The sequence below is a fragment of the Brienomyrus brachyistius genome, chromosome 16 (assembly GCF_023856365.1).
Source record: "Brienomyrus brachyistius isolate T26 chromosome 16, BBRACH_0.4, whole genome shotgun sequence".
In the NCBI taxonomy this organism is placed as follows: Eukaryota; Metazoa; Chordata; class Actinopteri; order Osteoglossiformes; family Mormyridae; genus Brienomyrus; species Brienomyrus brachyistius.
In genome coordinates, this window is record NC_064548.1 from 15,110,221 (window position 1) to 15,126,314 (window position 16,094).

The window sequence follows — 16,094 nt, forward strand, 5'->3', positions numbered from 1 at the left end:
AGCTGTATGAATGACCTGCTCTGAGATCAGCTTGAGAGCTGTATGTATGACCTGATCTGAGATCAGCTTCAGAGCTGTATGTATGATCTGAACTGAGATCAGCTTGAGAGCTCTATGTGTGACCTGATCTGAGATCAGTTTTAGAGCTGTATGTATGATCTGACCTGAGATCAGCTTGAGAGCTGTATGTATGACCTGATCTGAGATCAGCTGTCTGAGATCTGCCTGAGAGCTGTATGAATAACCTGATCTGAGATCAGCTTGAGAGCTGTATGTATGACCTGATCTGAGATCAGCTTCAGAGCTGTATGTATGATCTGAACTGAGATCAGCTTGAGAGCTGTATGTATGACCTGATCTGAGATCAGCTTCAGAGCTGTATGTATGATCTGAACTGAGATCAGCTTGAGAGCTCTATGTGTGACCTGATCTGAGATCAGTTTGAGAGTTCTATATGTGACCTGATTTGAGATCAGATGTCTGAGATCTACCTGAGAGCTGTATGAATGATCTGATCTGAGATCAGTTTGAGAGCTCTATATGTGACCTGATTTGAGATCAGCTGTCTGAGATCTGCCTGAGAGCTGTATAAATGCCCTGAACTGAGATCAATTTGAGAGCTCTATGTATGACCTGATCTGAGATCAGATGTCTGAGATCAGCCTGAGAGCTGTATGTATGACCTGATCTGAGATCAGCTTGAGAGCTGTATGTATGATCTGATCTGAGATCAGCTTGAGAGCTCTATGTGTGACCTGATCTGAGATCAGTTTGAGAACTCTATATGTGACCTGATCTGAGATCAGCTCTCTGCGACCTGCCTGAGAGCAGTATGAATGACCTGATCTGAGATCAGTTTGAGAGCTCTATGTGTGACCTGATCTGAGGTCAGATGTCTGAGATCAGCCTGAGAGCTGTATGTATGACCTGATCTGAGATCAGCCTGAGAGCTCTATGTATGACCTGATCTGAGATCAGCCAGAGAGCTGTATGTATGACCTGATCTGAGATCAGCTTGAGACATGTATGTATTACCTGATCAGAGATCAGCTTGAGAGCTGTATGTATGATCTGATCTGAGATCAGATTGAGAGCTCAATGTGTGAACTGATCTGAGATCAGCTGTTCTGAGATCAGCCTAAGACCTCTGTTTTACCTGTTCTGAGATCAGCCTGAGATCTGTATGTATGACCTGATCTGAGATCAGCTTGAGAGCTCTATGTGTGACCTGATCTGAGATCAGTTTGAGAGCTCTATATGTGACCTGATCTGAGATCAGCTGTCTGAGATCTGCCTGAGAGCAGTATGAATGACCTGATCTGAGATCAGTTTGAGAGCTCTATGTGTGACCTGATCTGAGATCAGATGTCTGAGATCAGCCTGAGAGCTGTATGTAAGACCTGATCTGAGATCAGCTTGAGAGCTCTATGTGTGACCTGATCTGAGATCAGTTTTAGAACTCTATATGTGACCTGATCTGAGATCAGCTCTCTGCGACCTGCCTGAGAGCAGTATGAATGACCTGATCTGAGATCAGTTTGAGAGCTCTATGTGTGACCTGATCTGAGGTCAGATGTCTGAGATCAGCCTGAGAGCTGTATGTATGACCTGATCTGAGATCAGCCTGAGAGCTCTATGTATGACCTGATCTGAGATCAGCCAGAGAGCTGTATGTATGACCTGATCTGAGATCAGCTTGAGACCTGTATGTATTACCTGATCAGAGATCAGCTTGAGAGCTGTATGTATGATCTGATCTGAGATCAGATTGAGAGCTCAATGTGTGAACTGATCTGAGATCAGCTGTTCTGAGATCAGCCTAAGACCTCTGTATTACCTGTTCTGAGATCAGACTGAGATCTGTATGTATGACCTGATCTGAGATCAGATTGAGAGCTCTATGTGTGACCTGATCTGAGATCAGTTTGAGAGCTCTATATGTGACCTGATCTGAGATCTGCCTGAGAGCAGTATGAATGACCTGATCTGAGATCAGTTTGAGAGCTCTATGTGTGACCTGATCTGAAATCAGCTGTTCTGAGATCAGCCTAAGATCTCTGTATGACCTGTTCTGAGATCAGCCTGAGACCTGTATGTATGACCTGATTTGAGATCAGTTTGAGAGCTGTATGTCTAACCTGATCTGAGATCAGCTTAAGAGCTGTATGTATGTCCTGATCTGAGATCAGCTTCAGAGCTGTATGTATGATCTGATCTTAGATCAGCTTGACAGCTCTATGTGTGACCTGATCTGAGATCAGTTTGAGAGCTCTATATGTGACCTGATCTGAGGTCAGCTGTCTGAGATCAGCTTGAAATCTGTATGTATGACCTGATCTGAGATCAGCTTGAGAGCTCTATGTGTGACCTGATCTGAGATCAGTTTGAGAGCTCCATGTGTGACCTGATCTGAGATCAGCTTGAGAGCTATATGTATAACCTGATCTGAGATCAGCTTGAGAGCTATATGTATGACCTGATCTGAGATCAGCTTGAGAGCTATATGTATGACCTGATCTGAGATAAGCCAGAGAGCTGTATGTATGACCTAATCTGAGATCAGCTTAAGAGCTGTATGTATGATCTGATCTGAGATCAGCTTGAGAGCTCCATTTGTGACCTGATCTGAGATCAGCTGTTCTGAGATCAGCCTAAGACCTCTATGTATGACCTGATCTGAGATCAGCTTGAGAGCTATATGTATAACCTGATCTGAGATCAGTTTGAGAGCTCTATATGTGACCTGATCTGAGATCAGCTGTCTGAGATCAGCTTGAAATCTGTATGTATGACCTGATCTGAGATCAGCTTGAGAGCTCTATGTGTGACCTGATCTGAGATCAGTTTGAGAGCTCCATGTGTGACCTGATCTGAGATCAGCTTGAGAGCTATATGTATGACCTGATCTGAGATCAGCTTGAGAGCTATATGTATGACCTGATCTGAGATAAGCCAGAGAGCTGTATGTATGACCTGATCTGAGATCAGCTTGAGAGCTGTATGTATGACCTAATCTGAGATCAGCTTAAGAGCTGTATGTATGATCTGATCTGAGATCAGCTTGAGAGCTCCATTTGTGACCTGATCTGAGATCAGCTGTTCTGAGATCAGCCTATGACCTCTGTATGACCTGTTCTGAGATCAGCCTAAGACCTCTATGTATGACCTGATCTGAGATCAGCTTGAGAGCTATATGTATGACCTGATCTGAGATCAGTTTGAGAGCTCAATGTGTGACCTGATCTGAGATCAGCTGTCTGAGATCAGCCTGAGATCTGTATGTATGACCTGATCTGAGATCAGCTTGAGAGCTCTATGTGTGACCTGATCTGAGATCAGTTTGAGAACTCTATATGTGACCTGATCTAAGATCAGCTCTCTGCGATCTGCGTCAGAGCAGTATGAATGACCTGATCTGAGATCAGTTTGAGAGCTCTATGTGTGACCTGATCTGAGATCAGATGTCTGAGATCTGCCTGAGAGCTGTATGAATAACCTGATCTGAGATCAGCTTGAGAGCTGTATGTATGACCTGATCTGAGATCAGATTGAGAGCTCTATGTGTGACCTGATCAGAGATCAGTTTGAGAGCTGTATATGTGACCTGATCTGAGATCAGCTTCAGAGCTGTATGTATGACCTGATCTGAGATCAGCTGTCTGAGATCAGCTTGAGAGCTCTATGTGTGACCTGATCTGAGATCAGTTTGAGAGTTCTATATGTGACGTGATTTGAGATCAGATGTCTGAGATCTACCTGAGAGCTGTATGAATTTTCTGATCTGAGATCAGTTTGAGAGCTCTATATGTGACCTGATTTGAGATCAGCTGTCTGAGATCTGCCTGAGAGCTGTATAAATGCCCTGAACTGAGATCAATTTGAGAGCTCTATGTATGACCTGATCTGAGATCAGATGTCTGAGATCAGCCTGAGAGCTGTATGTATGACCTGATCTGAGATCAGCTTGAGAGCTGTATGTATGATCTGATCTGAGATCAGCTTGAGAGCTCTATGTGTGACCTGATCTGAGATCAGTTTGAGAACTCTATATGTGACCTGATCTGAGATCAGCTCTCTGCGACCTGCCTGAGAGCAGTATGAATGACCTGATCTGAGATCAGTTTGAGAGCTCTATGTGTGACCTGTTCTGAGGTCAGATGTCTGAGATCAGCCTGAGAGCTGTATGTATGACCTGATCTGAGATCAGCCTGAGAGCTCTATGTATGACCTGATCTGAGATCAGCCAGAGAGCTGTATGTATGACCTGATCTGAGATCAGCTTGTGACCTGTATGTATTACCTGATCAGAGATCAGCTTGAGAGCTGTATGTATGATCTGATCTGAGATCAGATTGAGAGCTCAATGTGTGAACTGATCTGAGATCAGCTGTTCTGAGATCAGCCTAAGACCTCTGTATTACCTGTTCGGAGATCAGCCTGAGATCTGTATGTATGACCTGATCTGAGATCAGCTTGAGAGCTCTATGTGTGACCTGATCTGAGATCAGTTTGAGAGCTCTATATGTGACCTGATCTGACATCAGCTGTCTGAGATCTGCCTGAGAGCAGTATGAATGACCTGATCTGAGATCAGTTTGAGAGCTCTATGTGTGACCTGATCTGAGATCAGATGTCTGAGATCAGCCTGAGAGCTGTATGTAAGACCTGATCTGAGATCAGCTTGAGAGCTCTATGTGTGACCTGATCTGAGATCAGTTTTAGAACTCTATATGTGACCTGATCTGAGATCAGCTCTCTGCGACCTGCCTGAGAGCAGTATGAATGACCTGATCTGAGATCAGTTTGAGAGCTCTATGTGTGACCTGATCTGAGGTCAGATGTCTGAGATCAGCCTGAGAGCTGTATGTATGACCTGATCTGAGATCAGCCTGAGAGCTCTATGTATGACCTGATCTGAGATCAGCCAGAGAGCTGTATGTATGACCTGATCTGAGATCAGCTTGAGACCTGTATGTATTACCTGATCAGAGATCAGCTTGAGAGCTGTATGTATGATCTGATCTGAGATCAGATTGAGAGCTCAATGTGTGAACTGATCTGAGATCAGCTGTTCTGAGATCAGCCTAAGACCTCTCTATTACCTGTTCTGAGATCAGCCTGAGATCTGTATGTATGACCTGATCTGAGATCAGATTGAGAGCTCTATGTGTGACCTGATCTGAGATCAGTTTGAGAGCTCTATATGTGACCTGATCTGAGATCTGCCTGAGAGCAGTATGAATGACCTGATCTGAGATCAGTTTGAGAGCTCTATGTGTGACCTGATCTGAGATCAGATGTCTGAGATCAGCCTGAGAGCTGTATGTAAGACCTGATCTGAGATCAGCCTGAGACCTGTATGTATGACCTTATCTGAGATCAGCTTAAGAACTTTATTTGTGAACTGATCTGAGATCAGCTGTTCTGAGATCAGCCTAAGATCTCTGTATGACCTGTTCTGAGATCAGCCTGAGACCTGTATGTATGACCTGATTTGAGATCAGTTTGAGAGCTGTATGTCTGACCTGATCTGAGATCAGCTTAAGAGATGTATGTATGTCCTGATCTGAGATCAGCTTCAGAGCTGTATGTATGATCTGATCTTAGATCAGCTTGACAGCTCTATGTGTGACCTGATCTGAGATCAGTTTGAGAGCTCTATATGTGACCTGATCTGAGATCAGCTGTCTGAGATCAGCTTGAAATCTGTATGTATGACCTGATCTGAGATCAGCTTGAGAGCTCTATGTGTGACCTGATCTGAGATCAGTTTGAGAGCTCCATGTGTGACCTGATCTGAGATCAGCTTGAGAGCTATATGTATGACCTGATCTGAGATCAGCTTGAGAGCTATATGTATGACCTGATCTGAGATCAGCTTGAGAGCTATATGTATGACCTGATCTGAGATAAGCCAGAGAGCTGTATGTATGACCTAATCTGAGATCAGCTTAAGAGCTGTATGTATGATCTGATCTGAGATCAGCTTGAGAGCTCCATTTGTGACCTGATCTGAGATCAGCTGTTCTGAGATCAGCCTAAGACCTCTATGTATGACCTGATCTGAGATCAGCTTGAGAGCTATATGTATAACCTGATCTGAGATCAGTTTGAGAGCTCTATATGTGACCTGATCTGAGATCAGCTGTCTGAGATCAGCTTGAAATCTGTATGTATGACCTGATCTGAGATCAGCTTGAGAGCTCTATGTGTGACCTGATCTGAGATCAGTTTGAGAGCTCCATGTGTGACCTGATCTGAGATCAGCTTGAGAGCTATATGTATGACCTGATCTGAGATCAGCTTGAGAGCTATATGTATGACCTGATCTGAGATAAGCCAGAGAGCTGTATGTATGACCTGATCTGAGATCAGCTTGAGAGCTGTATGTATGACCTAATCTGAGATCAGCTTAAGAGCTGTATGTATGATCTGATCTGAGATCAGCTTGAGAGCTCCATTTGTGACCTGATCTGAGATCAGCTGTTCTGAGATCAGCCTATGACCTCTGTATGACCTGTTCTGAGATCAGCCTAAGACCTCTATGTATGACCTGATCTGAGATCAGCTTGAGAGCTATATGTATGACCTGATCTGAGATCAGTATGAGAGCTCAATGTGTGACCTGATCTGAGATCAGCTGTCTGAGATCAGCCTGAGATCTGTATGTATGACCTGATCTGAGATCAGCTTGAGAGCTCTATGTGTGACCTGATCTGAGATCAGTTTGAGAACTCTATATGTGACCTGATCTGAGATCAGCTCTCTGCGATCTGCCTCAGAGCAGTATGAATGACCTGATCTGAGATCAGTTTGAGAGCTCTATGTGTGACCTGATCTGAGATCAGATGTCTGAGATCTGCCTGAGAGCTGTATGAATAACCTGATCTGAGATCAGCTTGAGAGCTGTATGTATGACCTGATCTGAGATCAGATTGAGAGCTCTATGTGTGACCTGATCTGAGATCAGTTTGAGAGCTGTATATGTGACCTGATCTGAGATCAGCTTCAGAGCTGTATGTATGACCTGATCTGAGATCAGCTGTCTGAGATCAGCCTAAGAGCTGTATGTAAGACCTGATCTGAGATCAGATGTCTGAGATCTGCCTGAGATCTGTATGAATGACCTGATCTGAGATCAGCTTGAGAGCTGTATGTATGACCTGATCTGAGATCAGCTGTCTGAGATCAGCCTGAGAGCTGTATGTAAGACCTGATCTGAGATCAGATGTCTGAGATCTGCCTGAGATCTGTATGAATGACCTGATCTGAGATCAGCTTGAGAGCTGTATGTATGACCTGATCTGAGATCAGCTTCAGAGCTGTATGTATGACCTGATTTAAGACCAGCTTCAGAGCTGTATGTATGACCTGATTTAAGACCAGCTTGAGAGCTCTATGTATGACGTGATCTGAGATCAGTTTGAGAGCTCAATGTGTGACCTGATCTGAAATCAGCTGTCTGCGATCTACCTGAGAGCAGTATGAATGACCTGATCTGAGATCAGCCTGAGAGCTCTATGTATTACCTGTTCTGAGATCAGCCTGAGATCTGTATGTATGACCTGATCTGAGATCAGCTTGAGAGCTCTATGTGTGACCTGATCTGAGATCAGTTTTAGAACTCTATATGTGACCTGATCTGAGATCAGCTCTCTGCGACCTGCCTGAGAGCAGTATGAATGACCTGATCTGAGATCAGTTTGAGAGCTCTATGTGTGACCTGATCTGAGGTCAGATGTCTGAGATCAGCCTGAGAGCTGTATGTATGACCTGATCTGAGATCAGCCTGAGAGCTCTATGTATGACCTGATCTGAGATCAGCCAGAGAGCTGTATGTATGACCTGATCTGAGATCAGCTTGAGACCTGTATGTATTACCTGATCAGAGATCAGCTTGAGAGCTGTATGTATGATCTGATCTGAGATCAGATTGAGAGCTCAATGTGTGAACTGATCTGAGATCAGCTGTTCTGAGATCAGCCTAAGACCTCTGTATTACCTGTTCTGAGATCAGCCTGAGATCTGTATGTATGACCTGATCTGAGATCAGATTGAGAGCTCTATGTGTGACCTGATCTGAGATCAGTTTGAGAGCTCTATATGTGACCTGATCTGAGATCTGCCTGAGAGCAGTATGAATGACCTGATCTGAGATCAGTTTGAGAGCTCTATGTGTGACCTGATCTGAGATCAGATGTCTGAGATCAGCCTGAGAGCTGTATGTAAGACTTGATCTGAGATCAGCCTGAGACCTGTATGTATGACCTTATCTGAGATCAGCTTAAGAACTTTATTTGTGAACTGATCTGAGATCAGCTGTTCTGAGATCAGCCTAAGATCTCTGTATGACCTGTTCTGAGATCAGCCTGAGACCTGTATGTATGACCTGATTTGAGATCAGTTTGAGAGCTGTATGTCTGACCTGATCTGAGATCAGCTTAAGAGCTGTATGTATGTCCTGATCTGAGATCAGCTTCAGAGCTGTATGTATGATCTGATCTGAGATCAGCTTGAGAGCTCTATGTGTGACCTGATCTGAGATCAGTTTGAGAACTCTATATGTGACCTGATCTGAGATCAGCTCTCTGCGATCTGCCTGAGAGCAGTATGAATGACCTGATCTGAGATCAGTTTGAGAGCTCTATGTATGACCTGATCTGAGATCAGCCAGAGAGCTGTATGTATTACCTGATCTGAGATCAGCTTGAGACCTGTATGTATGACCTAATCTGAGATCAGCCTGAGAGCTCTATGTATGACCTGATCTGAGATCAGCCAGAGAGCTGTATGTATTACCTGATCTGAGATCAGCTTGAGACCTGTATGTATTACCTGATCAGAGATCAGCTTGAGAGCTGTATGTATAATCTGATCTGAGATCAGATTGAGAGCTCAATGTGTGACCTGATCTGAGATCAGCTGTTCTGAGATCAGCCTAAGACCTCTGTATTACCTGTTCTGAGATCAGCCTGAGATCTGTATGTATGACCTGATCTGAGATCAGCTTGAGAGCTCTATGTGTGACCTGATCTGAGATCAGTTTGAGAGCTCAATGTGTGACCTGATCTGAGATCAGCTTGAGAGCTATATGTATGACCTGATCTGAGATCAGCTTGAGAGCTCCATTTGTGACCTGATCTGAGATCAGCTGTCTGAGATCAGCCTGAGACCTCTGTATGACCTGTTTTTAGATCAGCCTAAGACCGGTATGTATGACCTGATCTGAGATCAGCTGTCTGAGATCAGCATGAGAGCTGTATGTAAGACCTGATCTGAGATCAGATGTCTGAGATCTGCCTGAGATCTGTATGAATGACCTGATCTGAGATCAGCTTGAGAGCTGTATGTATGACCTGATCTGAGATCAGCTTCAGAGCTGTATGTATGACCTGATCTAAGATCAGCTTGAGAGCTCTATGTATGACGTGATTTGAGATCAGTTTGAGAGCTCAATGTGTGACCTGATCTGAGATCAGCTGTCTGCGATCTACCTGAGCAGTATGAATGACCTGATCTGAGATCAGTTTGAGAGCTCTATGTGTGACCTGATCTGCGATCACCCTAAGACCTGTATTTATGACCTGATCTGAGATCAGCATGAGAGCTGTATGTATGACCTGATCTGAGATCAGCTTGAGAGCTCAATGTGTGACCTGATCTGAGATCAGCTGTCTGAGATCAGCCTGAGATCTGTATGTATGATCTGATCTGAGATCAGCTTGAGAGCTCTATGTGTGACCTGATCTGAGATCAGTTTGAGAGCTCTATATGTGACCTGATCTGAGATCAGCTGTCTGAGATCTGCCTGAGAGCAGTATGAATGACCTGATCTGAGATTAGCTTCAGAGCTGTATGTATGATCTGATCTAAGATCAGCTTGACAGCTCTATTTGTGACCTGATCTGAGATCAGATTGAGAGCTCAATGTGTGACCTGATCTGAGATCAGCTGTCTGAGATCAGCCTGAGACCTCTGTATGACCTGTTTTTAGATCAGCCTAAGACCGGTATGTATGACCTGATCTGAGATCAGCTGTCTGAGATCAGCATGAGAGCTGTATGTAAGACCTGATCTGAGATCAGATGTCTGAGATCTGCCTGAGATCTGTATGAATGACCTGATCTGAGATCAGCTTGAGAGCTGTATGTATGACCTGATCTGAGATCAGCTTCAGAGCTGTATGTATGACCTGATCTAAGATCAGCTTGAGAGCTCTATGTATGACGTGATTTGAGATCAGTTTGAGAGCTCAATGTGTGACCTGATCTGAGATCAGCTGTCTGCGATCTACCTGAGCAGTATGAATGACCTGATCTGAGATCAGTTTGAGAGCTCTATGTGTGACCTGATCTGCGATCACCCTAAGACCTGTATTTATGACCTGATCTGAGATCAGCATGAGAGCTGTATGTATGACCTGATCTGAGATCAGCTTGAGAGCTCAATGTGTGACGTGATCTGAGATCAGCTGTCTGAGATCAGCCTGAGATCTGTATGTATGATCTGATCTGAGATCAGCTTGAGAGCTCTATGTGTGACCTGATCTGAGATCAGTTTGAGAGCTCTATATGTGACCTGATCTGAGATCAGCTGTCTGAGATCTGCCTGAGAGCAGTATGAATGACCTGATCTGAGATTAGCTTCAGAGCTGTATGTATGATCTGATCTAAGATCAGCTTGACAGCTCTATTTGTGACCTGATCTGAGATCAGTTTCAGAGCTCTATATGTGACCTGATCTGAGATCAGCTGTCTGAGATCTGCCTGAGAGCTGTATGAATGACCTGATCTGAGATCAGCTTGAGAGCTGTATGTATGACCTGATCTGAGATCAGCTTCAGAGCTGTATGTATGATCTGAACTGAGATCAGCTTGAGAGCTCTATGTTTGAACTGAACTGAGATCAGCATGAGAGCTCTCTGTGTGACCTGATCTGAGATCAGTTTCAGAGCTCTATATGTGACCTGATTTGAGATCAGATGTCTGAGATCTGCCTGAGAGCTCTATGAATGACCTGATCTGAGATCAGTTTGAGAGCTCTAGGTGTGACCTGATCTGAGATCAGATGTCTGAGGTCAGCCTGAGAGCTGTATGTATGACCTGATCTGAGATTCGCTTCAGAGCTGTATGTATGATCTGATCTGAGATCAGCTTGAGAGCTCCAGGTGTGACCTGATCTGAGATCAGCTTGACAGCTCTATGTGTGACCTGATCTGAGATCAGTTTGAGAGCTCTATATGTGATCTGATCTGAGATCAGCTGTCTGAGATCAGCCTGAAATCTGTATGTATGACCTGATCTGAGATCAGCTTGAGAGCTGTATGTATGATCTGATCTAAGATCAGCTTGACAGCTCTATGTGTGACCTTATCTGAGATCAGTTTGAGAGCTCTATATGTGACCTGATCTGAGATCAGCTGTCTGAGATCTGCCTGAGAGCTGTATGAATGACCTGATCTGAGATCAGCTTGAGAGCTGTATGTATGACCTGATCTGAGATCAGCTTAAGAGCTCTATATCTGACCTGATCTGAGATCAGCTGTCTGAGACCTGCCTGAGAGCGGTATGTGTGACCTGATCTGAAATCAGTTTGAGAGCTCTATGTGTGACCTGATTTGAGATCAGATGTCTGAGATCTGCCTGAGAGCTGTATGAATAACCTGATCTGAGATCAGCTTGAGAGCATTATGTATGACCTGATCTGAGATCAGCTTCAGAGCTGTATGTATGATCTGAACTGAGATCAGCTTGAGAGCTCTCTGTGTGACCAGATCTGAGATCAGTTTCAGAGCTCTATATGTGACCTGATTTGAGATCAGATGTCTGAGATCTGCCTGAGAGCTGTATGAATGACCTGATCTGAGATCAGTTTGAGAGCTCTATATGTGACCTGATTTGAGATCAGCTGTCTGAGATCTGCCTGAGAGCAGTATGAATGACCTGATCTGAGATCAGTTTGAGAGCTCAATGTGTGACCTGATCTGAGATCAGATGTCTGAGATCAGCCTGAGAGCTGTATGTATGACCTGATCTGAGATTAGCTTCAGAGCTGTATGTATGATCTGATTTGAGATCAGCTTGAGAGCTCCATGTGTGACCTGATCTGACATCAGCTTGAGAGCTATATGTATGACCTGATCTGTGATCAGCCAGAGAGCTGTATGTATGACCTGATCTGAGATCAGCTTGAGAGCTCCATTTGTGACCTGATCTGAGATCAGCTGTTCTGAGATCAGCCTAAGACCTCTGTATGACCTGTTCTGAGATCAGACTAAGACCTCTATGTATGACCTGATCTGAGATCAGCTTGAGAGTTATATGTATGACCTGATCTGAGATCAGTTTGAGAGCTCAATGTGTGACCTGATCTGAGATCAGCTTGAGAGCTATATGTATGACCTGATCTGAGATCAGCTTGAGAGCTCCATTTGTGACCTGATCTGAGATCAGCTGTCTGAGATCAGCCTGAGACCTCTGTATGACCTGTTTTTAGATCAGCCTAAGACCTGTATGTATGACCTGATCTGAGATCAGCTGTCTGAGATCAGCCTGAGAGCTGTATGTAAGACCTGATCTGAGATCAGATGTCTGAGATCTGCCTGAGATCTGTATGAATGAACTGATCTGAGATCAGCTTGAGAGCTGTATGTATGACCTGATCTGAGATCAGCTTCAGAGCTGTATGTATGACCTGATCTGAGATCAGCTGTCTGAGATCAGCCTGAGAGCTGTATGTAAGACCTGATCTGAGATCAGATGTCTGAGATCTGCCTGAGATCTGTATGAATGACCTGATCTGAGATCAGCTTGAGAGCTGTATGTATGACCTGATCTGAGATCAGCTTCAGAGCTGTATGTATGACCTGATCTAAGATCAGCTTGAGAGCTCTATGTATGACGTGATCTGAGATCAGTTTGAGAGCTCAATGTGTGACCTGATCTGAAATCAGCTGTCTGCGATCTACCTGAGAGCAGTATGAATGACCTGATCTAAGATCAGTTTGAGAGCTCTATGTGTGACCTGATCTGCGATCACCCTAAGACCTGTATTTATGACCTCATCTGAGATCAGCTTTAGAGCTGTATGTATGACCTGATCTGAGATCAGCCTGAGATCTGTATGTATGACCTGATCTGAGATCAGCTGTCTGAGATCAGCCTGAGATCTGTATGTATGACCTGATCTGAGATCAGCTTGAGAGCTCTATGTGTGACCTGATCTGAGATCAGTTTGAGAGCTCTATGTGTGACCTGATCTGAGATCAGCTTGAGAGCTCTATGTGTGACCTGATCTGAGATCAGCTGTCTGAGATCTGCCTGAGAGCAGTATGAATGACCTGATCTGAGATCAGCTTGAGAGCTCTATGTGTAACCTGATCTGAGATCAGCTGTCTGAGATCTGCCTGAGAGCAGTATGAATGACCTGATCTGAGATCAGTTTGAGAGCTCTATGTGTGACCTGATCTGAGGTCAGATGTCTGAGATCAGCCTGAGAGCTGTATGTATGACCTGATCTGAGATCAGCCTGAGAGCTCTATGTATGACCTGATCTGAGATCAGCCAGAGAGCTGTATGTCTGACCTGATCTGAGATCAGCTTGAGACCTGTATGTATTACCTGATCAGAGATCAGCTTGAGAGCTGTATGTATGATCTGATCTGAGATCAGATTGAGAGCTCAATGTGTGACCTGATCTGAGATCAGCTGTTCTGAGATCAGCCTAAGACCTCTGTATTACCTGTTCTGAGATCAGCCTGAGATCTGTATATATGACCTGATTTGAGATCAGCTTGAGAGCTCTATGTGTGACCTGATCAGAGATCAGTTTGAGAGCTCTATATGTGACCTGATCTGAAATCAGCTGTCTGAGATCTGCCTGAGATCTGTATGTATGACCTGATCTGAGATCAGCTTGAGAGCTCTATGTGTGACCTGATCTGAGATCAGTTTGAGAACTCTATATGTGACCTGATCTGAGATCTGCCTGAGAGCAGTATTAATGACCTGATCTGAGATCAGTTTGAGAGCTCTATGTGTGACCTGATCTGAGATCAGATGTCTGAGATCAGCCTGAGAGCTGTATGTATGACCTGATCTGAGATTAGCTTCAGAGCTGTATGTATGATCTGATCTGAGATCAGCTTGAGAGCTCCATGTGTGACCTGATCTGACATCAGCTTGAGAGCTATATGTATGACCTGATCTGTGATCAGCCAGAGAGCTGTATGTATGACCTGATCTGAGATCAGCTGTTCTGAGATCAGCCTAAGACCTCTGTATGACCTGTTCTGAGATCAGCCTAAGACCTCTATGTATGACCTGATCTGAGATCAGCTTGAGAGCTATATGTATGACCTGATCTGAGATCAGCTTGACAGCTCTATGTGTGACCTGATCTGAGATCAGTTTGAGAGCTCTATATGTGACCTGATCTGAGATCAGCTGTCTGAGATCTGCCTGAGATCTGTATGTATGACCTGATCTGAGATCAGCTTGAGAGCTCTATGTGTGACCTGATCTGAGATCAGCTGTCTGAGATCTGCCTGAGAGCAGTATGAATGACCTGATCTGAGATCAGCTTGAGAGCTCTATGTGTAACCTGATCTGAGATCAGCTGTCTGAGATCTGCCTGAGAGCAGTATGAATGACCTGATCTGAGATCAGTTTGAGAGCTCTATGTGTGACCTGATCTGAGGTCAGATGTCTGAGATCAGCCTGAGAGCTGTATGTATGACCTGATCTGAGATCAGCCTGAGAGCTCTATGTATGACCTGATCTGAGATCAGCCAGAGAGCTGTATGTCTGACCTGATCTGAGATCAGCTTGAGACCTGTATGTATTACCTGATCAGAGATCAGCTTGAGAGCTGTATGTATGATCTGATCTGAGATCAGATTGAGAGCTCAATGTGTGACCTGATCTGAGATCAGCTGTTCTGAGATCAGCCTAAGACCTCTGTATTACCTGTTCTGAGATCAGCCTGAGATCTGTATGTATGACCTGATTTGAGATCAGCTTGAGAGCTCTATGTGTGACCTGATCAGAGATCAGTTTGAGAGCTCTATATGTGACCTGATCTGAGATCAGCTGTCTGAGATCTGCCTGAGATCTGTATGTATGACCTGATCTGAGATCAGCTTGAGAGCTCTATGTGTGACCTGATCTGAGATCAGTTTGAGAACTCTATAGGTGACCTGATCTGAGATCTGCCTGAGAGCAGTATTAATGACCTGATCTGAGATCAGTTTGAGAGCTCTATGTGTGACCTGATCTGAGATCAGATGTCTGAGATCAGCCTGAGAGCTGTATGTATGACCTGATCTGAGATTAGCTTCAGAGCTGTATGTATGATCTGATCTGAGATCAGCTTGAGAGCTCCATGTGTGACCTGATCTGAGATCAGCTTGAGAGCTCCATGTGTGACCTGATCTGACATCAACTTGAGAGCTATATGTATGACCTGATCTGTGATCAGCCAGAGAGCTGTATGTATGACCTGATCTGAGATCAGCTTGAGAGCTCCATTTGTGACCTGATCTGAGATCAGCTGTTCTGAGATCAGCCTAAGTCCTCTGTATGACCTGTTCTGAGATCAGCCTAAGACCTCTATGTATGACCTGATCTGAGATCAGCTTGAGAGCTATATGTATGACCTGATCTGAGATTAGCTTGAGAGCTATATGTATGACATGATCTGAGATCAGTTTGAGAGCTCAATGTGTGACCTGATCTGAGATCAGCTTGAGAGCTATATGTATGACCTGATCTGAGATCAGCTTGAGAGCTCAATTTGTGACCTGATCTGAGATCAGCTGTCTGAGATCAGCCTGAGACCTCTGTATGACCTGTTTTTAGATCAGCCTAAGACCTGTATGTATGACCTGATCTGAGATCAGCTGTCTGAGATCAGCTTGAGAGCTGTATGTAAGACCTGATCTGAGATCAGATGTCTGAGATCTGCCTGAGATCTGTATGAATGACCTGATCTGAGATCAGCTTGAGAGCTGTATGTATGACCTGATCTGAGATCAGCTTCAGAGCTGTATGTATGACCTGATCTAAGATCAGCTTGAGAGCTCTATGTATAACGTG

At 44.4% G+C, this 16,094-nt stretch overlaps 1 protein-coding gene and 1 long non-coding RNA gene across 2 annotated transcripts in view; one reads left to right on the forward strand and one right to left on the reverse strand.

Annotated features, from left to right (window-relative positions):
- The window catches only part of LOC125709725 (collagen alpha-1(IV) chain-like), a 198,732-nt gene that overhangs the window by 40,312 nt on the left and 142,326 nt on the right, over positions 1-16,094 (forward strand). The gene's annotated exons all lie outside the window — the stretch shown is intronic.
- On the reverse strand, positions 71-3,589 carry LOC125709730 (uncharacterized). Its single transcript, XR_007382823.1, has 3 exons — positions 2,441-3,589; positions 165-2,404; positions 71-92 (listed from the first exon to the last, which is right to left on the reverse strand). It is a non-coding gene; the product is annotated as an uncharacterized LOC125709730 (long non-coding RNA).